The following is a 14,694-nucleotide window of genomic DNA, read 5'->3' on the forward strand; positions in this document are numbered from 1 at the left end:
TTTCAGAAATCTGACATGCCGTAAGTGAAATACCCAAAATTATAGTTTCACGGAAAAAAATAAACGCTGGTAAATAGAACATATATGAAACCGTCTTGTCAGTTTGATCACGTGAGTTGGGAGTGAGTTCATCTCGTGCAGCAATACGTCACCGGTAACGTGTGAGCATTTCACTGCTGCTGCTTACGAGCTCCGCAAGAAGACAGTGCTGACGATATCAATGAGGAAAGCTTCCAGCGGGAATAGCGGATGGCGCAACGCTTTCGCCGGTCTTCAATTCAGTCTGCTTGTTGGTGTGACTAATGGAAAAACAGTACAGAAGTGATTAGTCGCCGTGCGTTGTTGTTGACGCAAGAAGGGCAAGTCGGTGCTGGTCGAGATGAGTCAGGGGACTGATCGACAGAAATCATCGGTCATCGACGAATCTGTCAGCTGCTGTCCGTTTCTGGCAGTGCCAAACCTCAAATCACAAATTGTTTCCAGAATCTTTAGGCAATTCAACGACGAATCTTTGGCAATGTGGCTGTCTAAATTTGACCTGCAAGCCCCTCCCCCCTGTAATTCAGTTCGTATGGTAAATTACGGCTTGAAGCCACTCGACTATGCCGGACAGCGTGGATTACCCCCAGCGCCACTTGGCTGTGAGACCTGCTCACCGAGCCGTCTGCCCTGTGTCGCTGACTTGAGTCTGACACAACCTCAGCGATGGCCGCTGGTGTGTGTCGACATGCAAGCTGTGCCACAGGTGCGGGACACCGAACTCTGGGTGTGCTGCACTTCAGACCACTATTGCCACTGGGCAGATACATAGGTTGGACCTTAAATAGTGGCAACTATTTATTCACAACCGTTAAAAAAAAAAAGAGTTACATGTTGCACCTGTTAGTGTCCTTCAAAGCAGTCACCAGCGTATTATACCGTTAGCAGAGCCTGTTCTGTTGACGGTGCGAACGTGCTATGGTTGCTCACCAACCATCAGGTCTATTTATATACACAAAAATCAAAAAAAAGTTTTGCATCAGCCCGGCTCCCAGAACTCTTGAAGATAGACGTTGATCGTGGATACTATATCACAGACAAAGTCCCTTTGACTGTTCAGAGATGTCACTAAACCCGCCCAAAGATGTCAACAACCACGCATGAGCAGCGCCTATTAGACGGAGGGGGGTCCGACAGCCGATCAGTTCCAGTAATTCCATCAGCAAGGAGGTTCACGGCTCATGTTGTCTGTACTTCAATCATGCCTAGACGGTCAATACTGCGGTTCGGTCGCGTCCGCATTGTTACTTTCTGCCAGGAAGGGCTCCCAACAAGGGAAGTGTCCAGGCGTCTCTGAGTGAACCAAAGCGATGTTGTGGGACATGGAGATACAGAGAGACAGGAACTGTCGATGACATACCTCGCTCACGCCGCCCAAGGGCTACTACTGCAGTGGATGACCTCTACCTACGGATTATGGCTCGGAGGAACCCTGACAGCAACACCACCGTGTTGAATAATGCTTTTCGTGCAGCCGCTGGACGTCGTCTTACGACGCAAACGGTGGGCAATGGGTTGCATGATGCACAATTTTACTCACGACATCCATGACGAGGTCCATCTTTGCAACCTCGACACCAATCAGTGCGGTACACATGGGCCCCAACATCATGCCAAATGGGCCACTCAGGACTGACATCACGTTCTCTTCACCGATGAATGTCGCATATGCCTTCAACCAGACAATCGTCGGAGACGTGTTTGGAGAAACCGCAGTCAGCCTGAACGCCACACACTGTCCAGCGAGTGCAGCAAGGTTCCCTGCTATTTTGGGGTGGCATTATGTGGGACCAACGTACGCCGCTGGTAGTCATGGAACAAAAAAATGTTCAAATGTGTGTGTGAAATCTTATGGGACTTAACTGCTAAGGTCATCAGTCCCTAAGCTTACACACTACTTAACCTAAATTATCCTAAGGACAAACACACACACACACACACACACACACACACACACACACACACACACACACACACACACACACACACCCGTGCTCGAGGGAAGACTCGAACCTCCGCCGGGACCAGCCGCACAATCCATGACTACAGCGTCCCGGCCGCTCGGTTAAGCCAGCGCGGCAGTCATGGAACACGCCGTAACGCCTGTACAATACGAGAATTCCATCCTCTGACCGATAGTGCAACCATATCGGCAGCATATAGGCGAGGCATTCGTCTTCATAGACAATTCGCGGCCCCATCGTGCACGCCTTGTGAATGTCTTCCTTCAGGATAACGACAGCGCTCGACTAGAGTGGCCAGCACGTTCTCCGGACATGAACCCTATCGAACATGTCTGGGATAGATTGAAAAGGGCAGTTTATAGACGACGTGATCCGTCAACCACTCTGAGGGATCTATGCCGAAACGCCGTTGAAGAGTGAGACAATATGGACTAACTGTGCCTTGATGAACTTGTGGATAGTAGGCCACGAAGAATACAGGCATGCATGTACGCAAGAGGAAGTGCTACTGGGTATTAGAGGTATCGGTGTGTACAGCAATCTGGACCGCCACCTCTGAATGTCTCGCTGTATGATGGTACAACATGCAACGTGTGGTTTTCATGAGCAATAAAATGATGTTCATGTTGATCTCTAATCCAGTTTTCTGTATACGTTCCGGAACTCTCGGAACCGAGGTGATGCAAAACTTTTTTTTGGTGTGTGTATATATCGCAGGCTGCGGCGGCGTCGGCGGCCGCAACCTGCGACGTGCTTGCAGCAGCAGCTTATCTGCACACACAAGGCGCTATCTGGTGGCCCCAGCGTCGCACAGTTAACATCTGGGTCCTCTTCCTAAACAGGACAAGTGACAAAGGGGTTGTCCCGTAGGAAATTTAGGAATTTGAAACCATTATGTATATAAATAAGTTTTGTAGACGCAAATGACATCGTTCCTGCAGTCGATATAATTATAGGAATAAAACTCAAAACCAGTCTCCTTAGTCAAAAAGGAGGAAAACAGTTTCAGAACATGAATAGAACTTCCAAGGCATTATAAATTGATTTCGGAATGAGCTGCATAAATTCAGTACTCCTAGAAATTTACAAGCTGGCAAAAATACTACGCGCAAACTGTGAAACATATAAAGCAGGTAGTGTTCAGTTTTAGCGGCTACAAACAGTTCTCCAGATCAGAAAAAATCTGTACCTTAAAATTAATGAATCTACTTCAGAAATACGAACGATCACGATTACTGCGATGGGCGATTTAAAGAATGGAAAAACCAGTTTCTGTTGCTGACATTCACTAACGAGTTGCGGGATAACTGTTTTGGAAAAGACTTCCTGGGATAATACATCATTACTAGGGGATAAATGAATCTCTACAGTTGCAAAAATGATTCAGACACGTGTCAACACTTGTATTCACCATTCTACCAGAACATCTGAAATGATTTGAGGGCAATGTCGCAGAGTTTACTACTGAACTACACAGGGTGTCCTAGCAGAAATCGTCAGTATTCGTGGATACGACAAGAACGGTCATTCGAAGCAACAACGTCCAGTTATCACTTGCTCTAACATGCCTGGGCACCTTAAGAACTAGAAGCGCCTGTTCAGTAACGAAGATGAACAAGTGCTGGTAGCTGTTAAGGTACCAAGGCATATTTGTCCCCATCTTTCCTAGACATTTTTTCTTGTTTTGGTCTATACTAACACTTCCCAAACTATGGGAAGTAAATAGCTTCCAGTGGAAGCTATTTGATTCACAGTATCGAAGATGAAGAATTGATCATAGCACTGTAATGAAGAAGTGCTCATAGCACGGTATGTCCTTTGGAGCCCATGTTCCCTGGACTTTTTTTGCTTCGAATGATCGTTCCTGTCACATACATGAATATTGGCCATTCCTCCTGCGTCACGCTATGTATGTTTGCTACGCGACTGAATAACTAAATAGAAAAACCTAAAATTACCGTTTTTTGTCCTGGCTGCACTTTCCACATTACAAAAGACCCCTCTCTGCGAGATACGTGGGGTTACGACTGACGTAACTACAAACGAAATTTTTGCTACAAGTATTGTACTCGCTGGGCAGGAACTATTTATGGGATTGTCATTTTACCGCACGAAGTGATAAACTTACACACAGAGATGAGGCTTCAATCACAAACGCATCACTGAAAGCGGCACATGTGAGTGCGATTTCGGGAAATTACTACAGACACAGAGTGTAAAATGAGCTCGTTCGCTCTCGCAACAGACGCCCGCTGAGTGTGCGTCAACTGAAGTCACTCCGACGATTACATTAATACTCTCTCTCTCTCTCTCTCTCTCTCTCTCTCTCTCTCTCTCAACTGGCCGAAATTGCGAATCCATTTCCCGGCGGAAATGCGTGATGGACAGCTGTCAGCAGCAGAGGACAGACGGAATGTAGCGCCGACGGGTACTCTATTTGAAACGTTTAAAGACTGTTAGCGAAGCCGCAAGCCCAAGGCGAACGTGGGCTGGTGGTCCACTTCGGTAATAAATGTCCAGTTATTAGTCCATACGTATGAGATACAATCCTTGATTGTCGTCGTGTTTTTTTTTTTTGTGACATAACTCTGCCAGTCTGATTTAATGCTTACAGGCAAATGCACTTTGCTGTTTCAGAATAAATTTTCACCTTGCAATGGGTAGAGCATTTTCCCGCGAAATACAAAGCCTCCGGTTTCGAGTTCTGGTCCGAACCTGTCAGGAAACTTGTTTGTCCTCCGTAGAATGTCCTTTCGATCGAGTCAGGCTGCGGTGTGATCAAGTCACTGGACTCCCACCAGATAGCGTCGGAGTTCAAAACCCGAAAGCTTTGATGCAGTCCGTCACTATTAATTGTCCTGTCTTGTCTTCTGCTACACGTGCATCAGTTATTTGTGATATATATACTTATCTCTGCCGTCCCAGGCAATTTTTGACCGCTGCTAAGATGAAAGTTATTCTTTCGTTTAGAATACTTTTGTATTTACACACTAACGTTACGGTCGCTGGAAAAAATTCAGTCACTTGATGTTCAGCGACTCAGCTTTATTTAAGCGTTCCGAGTAAACTACTCTTCCGAATGTTTGCAGATAGGTTACAAAAGTCGCGAGTAACGCACCTATTCAGAATAGCTAACAAATAGTAAACTGACAAAAGTTTAAAAGAACATGAATTAAAATGAACGTCCCAAAGAAGGTAGGGGGCTTACGACAGACAGTACGGTGTCGTGTATATGTAACCACCTTTGAGAGTACAACTGAGTAGGCAAATACGACGTTACGTACAAGGTGACAAAAATGGCCACAATACGAGGTGGCGTGCATGGCAGCACAACGCACAGGCGTTCGACATGTCAAATACAAACATAAAAATATTTAAAAAGGAACGCATACTCAAAAGGAAGTAATACAATCAGTACCATAAAATACATCATTACAAACATGTCAAAACGAGATAATATAAAACAGAGACCTGCGGTTAAGTATTGGGGCGAGGAGAGGAAGCTGGGCGGCACAGTAGTCGTGTATCGTATTACATGAAACTGAAAATCAGTATGCATTATATTTTATAAATGAAAGAATATTATAAAGTTAGTCCAGCAGAATAGAGGACACAAAATTAAATACGAATGGGAGAAAAAGGGGGGGGATGCACATTGCGAACTTTATTACGTGTGCTCACAGTGAAAAGAGTAATATAGTACGTACTTAAAATAAATACGATTTTTCAAAAGACTTAAAAAGAATAGGGAGCATAGAGACTTCAGTGTGTGTAACTGCAATGGGAAACTTAGAGAGACAAAAACCGTTTACGTTAGCGTTCGTGTATGCTAAGAATTTGAGTGAACGTAAAACGTTAACAAAGTGCTGATGTATTGTTTATCAAAGCTAACTATCACAATAAGAAGAAAAGATAAAGAGGGAGGGGGATGAAGGAAGGGGTAAAAGATTTTTTTAGAAAAAAGACCAAGAGACGGGCATGACAGATGAAAAACAAAAAAAAAGATAAATCAAAAATGGAGGAAAAGTGAAAGCGGTGCAAGATCATACGTGGAGGAATGAACCAATACAGGAAAATCAATAAGTAGCATGAAGTGCAACCAGGAAATTATCTATGCCAGGGCATGAAATACACTTAAAAACCATTGGCGAGGCTTACAATAATTATCTGTTAGTAGATTAGGACCCTCCCCAGTGGCTGTTAAATCCTACAAAATTGAACTCCATTAGTCTTCCAACACAACAATAAACTGGATTTCAACATGCATCTGAAGACAAAGGCAAATTTACTAACGTCGTCTTTGCTACTTGGATGGGGCGCATAACTGTCAAATACGTATTTGCGATAAAGCATCATATTCGTCGCTACATCTAGGTGAAAGCTAAAAACAATATTTTCTTAATTATTAATAAAAATATCCGCTAGGGTACCTGAAGGGGAACTGTCCATGGCCAGTCCGCCTTTTTGGTGGTGAAATAACTGAAGGATAAAGATAACCGTATTAGAGAACTTTTAACATTGCAGCGCGTCAGCAATCGTGAATAATTTAATGACTATAAAGAATCCGCCTCGACTGCAAATAGAAACCGGGTGTTGACCTGGGTTTCGGCGCGGATAACCACGCCCCCTTCGGAGCACACTGAAACTACAAACTGCCTAAATCGGCGTGGTCCATCAGTAATACAGAACGCCCAAAAGGGCAAAAGACTCGCATAAAACGTAAAATAAACGGTACGTGTGTACTATGCCAATCGCTGTACTTCGCTCAAACGTCAGAAGCGTCCTTCCTCACCCAGCCAACGTTCGGTGGGCCGCCGGCTCTCAGGTAAACTGATGTGGCGCCGGCATATCTGGTGACAAAAATATGCATTTTGTTGCAGTCGGAAGACAGATTTAAAATACCTTCACTGCTTTCAGAAATAACCTCAGAAAAAAAGGCCTCTTGAAAGAAATGTATAAGGTGGGGAAGAGTTGTGTATACTAACACTCTAGGTGATCGATAGTAAAATGTTGCTTCTACTATGTTCGATATTGTCAGTTACTACCCACTGTGTTATGTCTATCATTCTACAGGTATTGTGTGGCTTTTCTTTCAAGAAATACATGAGTACATAGCGTACAAACTGCCAGCGATTGCCACAATTTTCTTCGTCTTGTGGTCCATACTTTCTAACATATAAGTAACTTTTGAAGAGCCAAAATGTACTAGAGTAAATAAAATGTCTATAAAACACTGCACTGTACAACGTACTTGCCGTGAGATGGTCGCAATTCCTAAAATCCATCGCCCGTGGCCTCTGGCCAGCTGAGGAGCACCGCAGTCCTGGGTCCGTGGATAAACCACGAAAATCCGCCGCATTACGCCACACACAGACAGACCGGGCCTGCGGGCAGATCTGTGAGACTAGGTCAGACAAGCAGGGCACGCACGTTGTAAGATGTCGTGGTCCCCTGACCTTCATTGCCTACATATTCCGCCCTCACAATCATATTCCGCACATCAAGACGCTTCATTCGGACCCAAACTCGATAAGATAAAGTCAATGTTGTATGAATTCATGTAAACGATACGCAAATAACTAATAAATCGCAAGTGCGCACGGTGGTTGAAATACTCAAGGCTGGCGTACACACATACATTCCAGACACGACGGTCACAGGAGCTTTTAGTTCGAGAGAGGCAACCGCACGCCAGGAGGCCGGTCCCAACCCATCTACGTCGGCCGAAGACCGCCCATAGAGCAGACAGCGTTTGCCCGAGTGAAAGGACGACCCTGTGTTCGGCTTAAAAGCAAATTCCGCTACATTGTGTGGGAGCGGCCAGCCTACGCATTCTTTACACATAGCACGCAGTTTCAGAGATTTTCACAGGGAGACAGCAAACGCCAAACGCTGATACTACAGATTTCCGGATTGGTCGCCTTAAACGAAACGTCATTCTCCCGTTTTGGAAGAGCCATGCTGATTGGCAGACGATATTTCTGACGCCTTGAGCTGAAGGAGTAATGGAAGAGACCGAAAGATATACACCCCTTCACGTCGGGCGTGGAGAGGGGCCATTCCGTTGTCGCTCTTGGAGCGAGAACACATAACGAGAGCGTACGTGTACTCAAAGAGCGAGGAACAAGTCTCTCCTCAGTACTTCACTGGCAGAGTACCTCTGTCGAGAGCGAATCAAAATGCGACTCTATATTGAGTCCTTGCGATTAAGCGTTGTTCACTGTGTTGGCCGCCACACTTATTGTGCGGTGTGGACGGACAGAGTTATAGTTAAACGCCTGCGAGCGAATTTTGAGTGGCATTACGGTGGACTGGTTATCTGACCGGTGTACCACGCCAACAGTTAGACTAGGGGGCGAGTAGGAGTCCTTGACTTCATCAAGGCGTAGGGCGAGTTTGATTGGCGAAGATCAATCCAGATACAACGAAAGTCATCGCAGCTTACGGTATTGTGCGCTACAGCTCTTGCGAGCCCAATATTTCCTCCACAACAGTACACTTCACTGCAACTGCATTTCAGACGCGACAGCCTCGACCGTACCTAGCAACATTCTAATGGATAATTATTCAAGTTGAATAGGCGCGGCTCTCAGCCATTCTGCCAAGTCCATAACAATCTTAAACTTTGTATAGAAATTTCATTAGCGAAACCTATCCTTGAGAGGTAACTTCACATTCCGAAAAGAACCAGGAAATAACGTGTTCAGGTCATAACTAAAAGTGCCATGATGATTTCTCAGAATTTTAGCAAAATAAATAATAATTTTCGTTAGTTTCATGTTTTTCTTACACTAACTAGCACTACTCCAGTACTATCCAGTAGTTACGTATGACATGTTGTGAATTTTTGTGTCATTTCCTTACAGCGGACGAATCCAGCTGAAAGTGTTTCCGGCATTTCTCTTTAGAACGTTAGGAGCGTCTGTCTGACTTCTGTAGTAGTGTGGGAGTGGAAATTGCATCTTGCAGGAGCCACAGGGTAAAGGTTACATCTCAGATTAATCCGTTGCACACAATGACAGATTAGCAACCCGACAAGCTCACAACGTTAGTGAGAAACTATGCGCTTCAGATCGGCAGGTCCGATCCGTTAGAGATACCCCCAGATATGGCCTCCAGATTTGGCCCGTTACGTAAGTCCACTTTTTTGGCCATCTATTCACGTGTCACAGACACCATGTTGATGAAATGAGGCCGCGGTATCACCCACGCAACAGATAACTTGCGCAAACACTCTGAGAACTAATTACTAATGATCGCGGAGCAGCAGACAGGCACACAGAAAAGACAATCACTCTCTCACAATTAAATGTTTGGCCGTAGCCTTTGTCAGAAAACGAGAGAGCACACACATTCACACAATCACTCACACATCACCGGTGTCTCCGGTCACTGCGTCAACAATCACTGAGAATTAGATCCCAACAAACTACTACTCACGCCTCCCAACCTCTCGTCGACAACTGCTAGTCTAGCAGCTGAGGGGAGGGGTGGGAGGGGGAAAAGCAGTAAGAATGAAAGAATAGGGAAGCGACGCACGTACTCCGCTGCGCCCAGCCAGCGACGAAGCATGATATCTCAGTAAAACAAACAATTTCATGCTACTGAGACAAAAAACGAGATTTTTCCACTGTTTTCTTTTTTCAAATTTCCCTGATACGTTTGAAATTCCCTGATTTTCAGAACTTGTGGCAACCCTGTGTGAAGTTGTTGCACTGGTATCTCATCCGACCTATATGGCTTTCCTGTGCTGAGCGATTTAAGGTTATTTTCCTTTCCGCGATCACTTTTTCCAATACCTGTCATTTCGTTTTCGTGTGTTGACTGAAAAGAAGAACGTTTTACAATCTTCTGCAGTGAAACAAATTCTGAAAGTCAAATTAGCATTTCGGCCTTGTCTGTACACCAATTTTGATTCCATAACGAACCACTGTGCACAGAGACCGTAGATTAATTAATGACGGACACAGTAAACAGTCGCAATCCCACTGGCTTTTTGTTATTCTTGCGTATCGAGATTCTGCAGTGTAGTACTTTGGGTTCCCTGTGCGCCTGATGTAACCATTGAACATGGCTACTTATAGCTGACATCTGGTATCCAAGGATAATTTTAAAAAGCCAGTGAGATTGCAAATGACTGCTGTGTCCGTATCCTCCCTTTTGTCTGTCATCTTCCGTTTCGATGCCATTCCATTAACATGACAGTGTTTTCCTTCGCGTCGTGAAGCAGCTTCGCGAAACTGCGTGAACGAAGCCGTCACGTGGAGAACCCTCACCTCAGTGACTTCAGAACGCAACCGCGAGTTCCACGATCGGCTGAAGCGCTGACCAGTCCGCTGAAAAAAGGCTGAAGATTTCTCCATTGGAGGAAGAGGGGAAGAGAATACTTGACTTCTACTGGCATCAGCTCCAGACAACGTCCCCGTTATATCCGCCGTTCGTGGCATAACTGTGTGAACTGTCGCGCTGAAAATATTGCAAGTTGCCATCATCGTATCCAACAGCTTTTCAATACACTCGCAGCAAAACTTCCTCCGTCTGTTTAATGTTTTTTCACAGTTATTAATTCAAAATATTTCATTAATGAAATCGTTTCACGCAGTATTATACTCACGTAATAAAAAAACAAACAAGAGAGAGTGTCAATTTTAATTTGGCAGATTTTTCACCAATTAACTAGGAATATTTGCGAGACTATCTTTTTAATGGCATCAAATACAATAACAAATTAATTATTTTTTAGATGGCGGAGATATTACATGCTCTCCGAATACGACACTGTTTACCCACAGCACTCGAAGCATGTTGATTCGCTTGGACACGACGAAATAAGAAGACGGCAGCTGTGTCACAGGGGTAATAAAACGAAGCAAAGAGATGGGTGTCTTAAATGTCACACACATCCAGTTCAGCGTTGTCTGGCGGTACGAGGAGCCTGAAGGGATGATCCTTTGAAAAATTAAAGCGTGACTAAACTAGGCATGAGCCCAAGAAGAAACTGCAGCGCAGAGATTGTGAACAAACTGCCGGGGAAAAAAACAGTGCATCTGGAAAGACGACCTCGATTTTGATTCCATTATGGCATATGCCACCTGTGGGGTAGCTGCTGCACTGATAACGGTTCCAACGTCGTCCGCCAACAGATAGCATCGTGGCATAGCAACCAGAGCGCCATCTGTGTCTCCTCTTTAATAGGGATTGCCTGCAGCCAGAAGGCTCAGGGTGGTGCAAACGTGTGAAACAAGCAGGTAACCATGCCACGGAGACGTACTTGTGCTTCGTACAGCCAAGTGAACGAATTTGAAAGGGGGTCAAATTGAGGCCTTTTGAGTGGTGAGATGGTCCTTTCGGAGTACTGCCACACAATTTGGACGTGCTGCGTCAGCTGCGCAACGATGCAGGTACCAGTGGTCAGGTGAGCGTTCTCACACCCCTAAACGAGGTTCTGGACGTTCACGCAGCACAGATGCCCTCCAGGAGCGTCGCATTGTGAAGGCAGGAGCGGCAGATTGTACAGTTGCCACAGCACAGATAAGAGGGCGCTTGAGCCCAGACACGTCAACAACAACTGCTAAGACCCGGCTGTTAGTAGTGGGACTAGGGGCGCGCACATCTCCAGCCCATCTTCCACAAACGCCACAGTATCGACGTGCACGGCTCGACTGGTGCCTTCAGAGGACCACTTGGAAGATGGAACAGCGCGCCGTCGTCTTCAGCGTTGACAGCAGATTCTGCCTGTACCCGAGTGATGGTCGTTTGCCCCGTAGATCTGGTGAGCGCTGTTTCGTGGAGCGCGTTCGTCCAAGACACACCGGTCCCACCCCAGGCCAGCTACAACTCTCGTTCACCTTTCTAAAGCGGGCGCTAGCCAGTGCACCGGTACGTGCCGAATGTTGTTAGATCCGCTTTTTCGCCATTCTTGTAACAGGTAGGTGATGCGCTGTTCCAACAGGATAATCCTCAGCCACATACTGCCCGTGAAACTCAACTTGCTTTGCATCACGTGGAGCAACTTCCCTGGGCAGCAAGATCTCTGGACTTGTCTCCAATCGAACACGTGTGTGGGTGTCTGGTGGGATGATAAGTGACTCGAGTGACTTGTAAGCCAACAACTGTCACAGAACTATGTGCACAGTTCGGGCAGGCGTGGCATAACTTATCCCACGATAGTATCCGCCATCTGTACGATCGTCTGGATGCCAGAGTCAGAACCTGCAATGCCACCTGCGAAGGCTTACGCCACATACTAATATGGGTGTTTCAGCAGGAGCCGATACCTGGTACTTCAGAACCCGCTTGTACTATTTATCTCTAAGTGCTATCATTTCATGTATTCCAGTTACACTGTTGCAACAATAAATCTTAGTACGCCGAAAACGTCTAAAAAGATGTACTATTTGTTTCCAGCCTCTAACCAGGAACATGCTGTTCATCTCTCTTCACGTGCTTGGTGACTTTTAGATGAAACCGTGGCCGATCGGTTCTAGGCGCTTCAGTCTGGAACCGCACGACCGCTACGGTTGCAGGTTCGAACCCTGCCTCGCGCATGAATGTGTGATGTCCTTAGGTTACTTAGGTTTAAGTAGTTCTAAGTTCTCGGGGACTGATGACCTCAGATGTTAAGTCCGATAGTGCTCAGAGCCATTTGAACCGTTTTTAGATGAAACCCTCATGTGCTGTCGCATATAATGTATGTATGGCATCGCGGTGTAATTTTCACCCCAGTTACGTGGAAACTATACATAGGGAGTTCTCTAGCTTATTGCAAACACATGGGAGGATAAACGCGGTCTGGATACTTCATTTCCGTGGAAAAAAAAAGTCTGAGCACGCACAGTACTAAGAAACAAAAAGAGGCTAACCAGAGAATAAAATGGGACTTTACATACACAGGAAAGTAGAAATTTCATGTCTGAAAACAGTTATAACTTTGAAAAATAAATGCAGCTCTCTGATGATGGGATATTTATCTACACTCCTCTTCAACTGTACCTTGTTTAAATTTAACAATTTAAAACAAGAAAAATCAAAAAAGAATTGCTTGGAAGAGAAGGCCAACGAAGAGGTTTAAAAGTCTCCACCGAACAACACATAAACGTCAGAAATATCAAAATTCTTAACAACAGATATTGATCTAATAGATAATGAAAGGAAATTTAAAGCACACTTTACAAAAAGTTGTTCAGGTATACGTCCAATAACGATAAGTACTATGAGCATACGGTATAGCTTACGAATATTTGTAACTTAAGCCTTTTAGTTATAAAATTTTATATAAAACACCATAGGTCGTAACATTACCGGACTGTCTATACGAGTATCAATGTCTTGACCCGAACTGTACGTTTGAAAAAGTTGAAATGCTAAAAAAGAAGAAAGACACTTGATTTTAGGTATGATATATTTCTGTAAATTAAGAAGTAAAACCGAAATATTTTAGAAGCAATACAGAATAGCAAATCTATGTGAATTAATGGAAACAGTTTTCTGCCGTACGATAGTTGCTTCTATATTGTCTTCTTCTTCTTCTTCTTCTTCCTCCTCCTCTTCTAGGAGAAATAAAGGGTTGTTTTTCTTTTCATGCCATACGTACTTCCTTCTTTTTATGTACTAAGCACATCTTCAGAGGCCTGTCTCGCATGTATACCCGTCTGGGGTTATGTGGCCACCTGTCGCAAGTGTTTGATGCCAATCGGATGCCTTGCACGTCTTTAAGACGAGGATGAGATGAAACGATTAGGACAATACGCAGTCCCAAAGCGAAGAAAACCCTGGAGCCGGCCAGGAATCGAACCCGGGACGCGCGATCTACAGGCAGAGGCGCTGACCGCCAGACCGCGAGCGGAGGACCTGTTAAGTGAGGGAATACTTCTCGGAGAACAACTTCCCTGTAGCTAAATCACTGTCTGGCTCTAGTTATGGCTGTCTGATATCTGATTATCACACTACGCGTCGCCTTACATCAGGATGCCCGATTTCTGGCGCTTAACGAGCGTATTTCTTGTGGACCAGTAATGCCACTAACTGGCCCAGTGGAATGGTCGACATATTACTATATATTGATCGGAGATCAGTAAAGAAAAAATCCACAGAGAGAAGCTCCTGAACACAATTCATGAGATGCATCGTTAACACGAAATGATGAAACTGCACGTCGGCTTCGACTTTTTGCCTGTAGAAAAGCGGCAGTGTTGCCCCTTCTCCACTCATCTCGCACATTTATATATGTGACCTGTTTTATGTTACAAGACTTACGTTAGCATGGTTGTATGAGAAATATCTCTGGACACTTACTGCCTCCAAGGACGGCTTTGTGGCGGCAGTCACTTCTCACCTGAAACAAATGCAGACCGACACTCGTCAATATTTAACTCCCTCAGCTGCTTTCCTTTCAATAATGAATATCTAAAGTGAGATAAATACGGGGTGTTCATATGACACCTATCTAGTTTATAATTGCAGTTAAGAAACTATGGGACATGGCATCATGTAAAGCAACTCAAAAAGTTTTGTGCTAGATTTTCTTCTAAACGATTTCTTTCGTTTTGTTTCTGGTGCTAAAGAATTACCAGACATAAGCAAGCCTCCAGGGAGAGCCCGACATTTGGTGTGGTATGCGAAAACGAAATAACCCAGTGTTGCCCACAGAAATTTCCGACGTAAATTTCAGAGGGAGCCACCAGACACTAAG

General features: G+C 44.9%; 1 protein-coding gene across 2 annotated transcripts in view; it reads right to left on the reverse strand.

The window, feature by feature from the left end:
* Positions 1-14,694, reverse strand: part of LOC126272023 (CD109 antigen) — a 740,173-nt gene that overhangs the window by 403,150 nt on the left and 322,329 nt on the right. Inside the window, exon 2 of one of the 2 annotated variants that reach the window (XM_049974519.1) lies at positions 14,298-14,337. The exons of the other annotated variant lie outside the window; for it this stretch is intronic. The gene's annotated coding sequence lies outside the window, so the exon portion shown is untranslated. The remainder of the gene's footprint in view (positions 1-14,297; positions 14,338-14,694) is intronic. 2 annotated transcript variants of the gene reach the window in all.

The sequence above is a fragment of the Schistocerca gregaria genome, chromosome 5 (assembly GCF_023897955.1).
Source record: "Schistocerca gregaria isolate iqSchGreg1 chromosome 5, iqSchGreg1.2, whole genome shotgun sequence".
Taxonomy (NCBI): domain Eukaryota; kingdom Metazoa; phylum Arthropoda; class Insecta; order Orthoptera; family Acrididae; genus Schistocerca; species Schistocerca gregaria.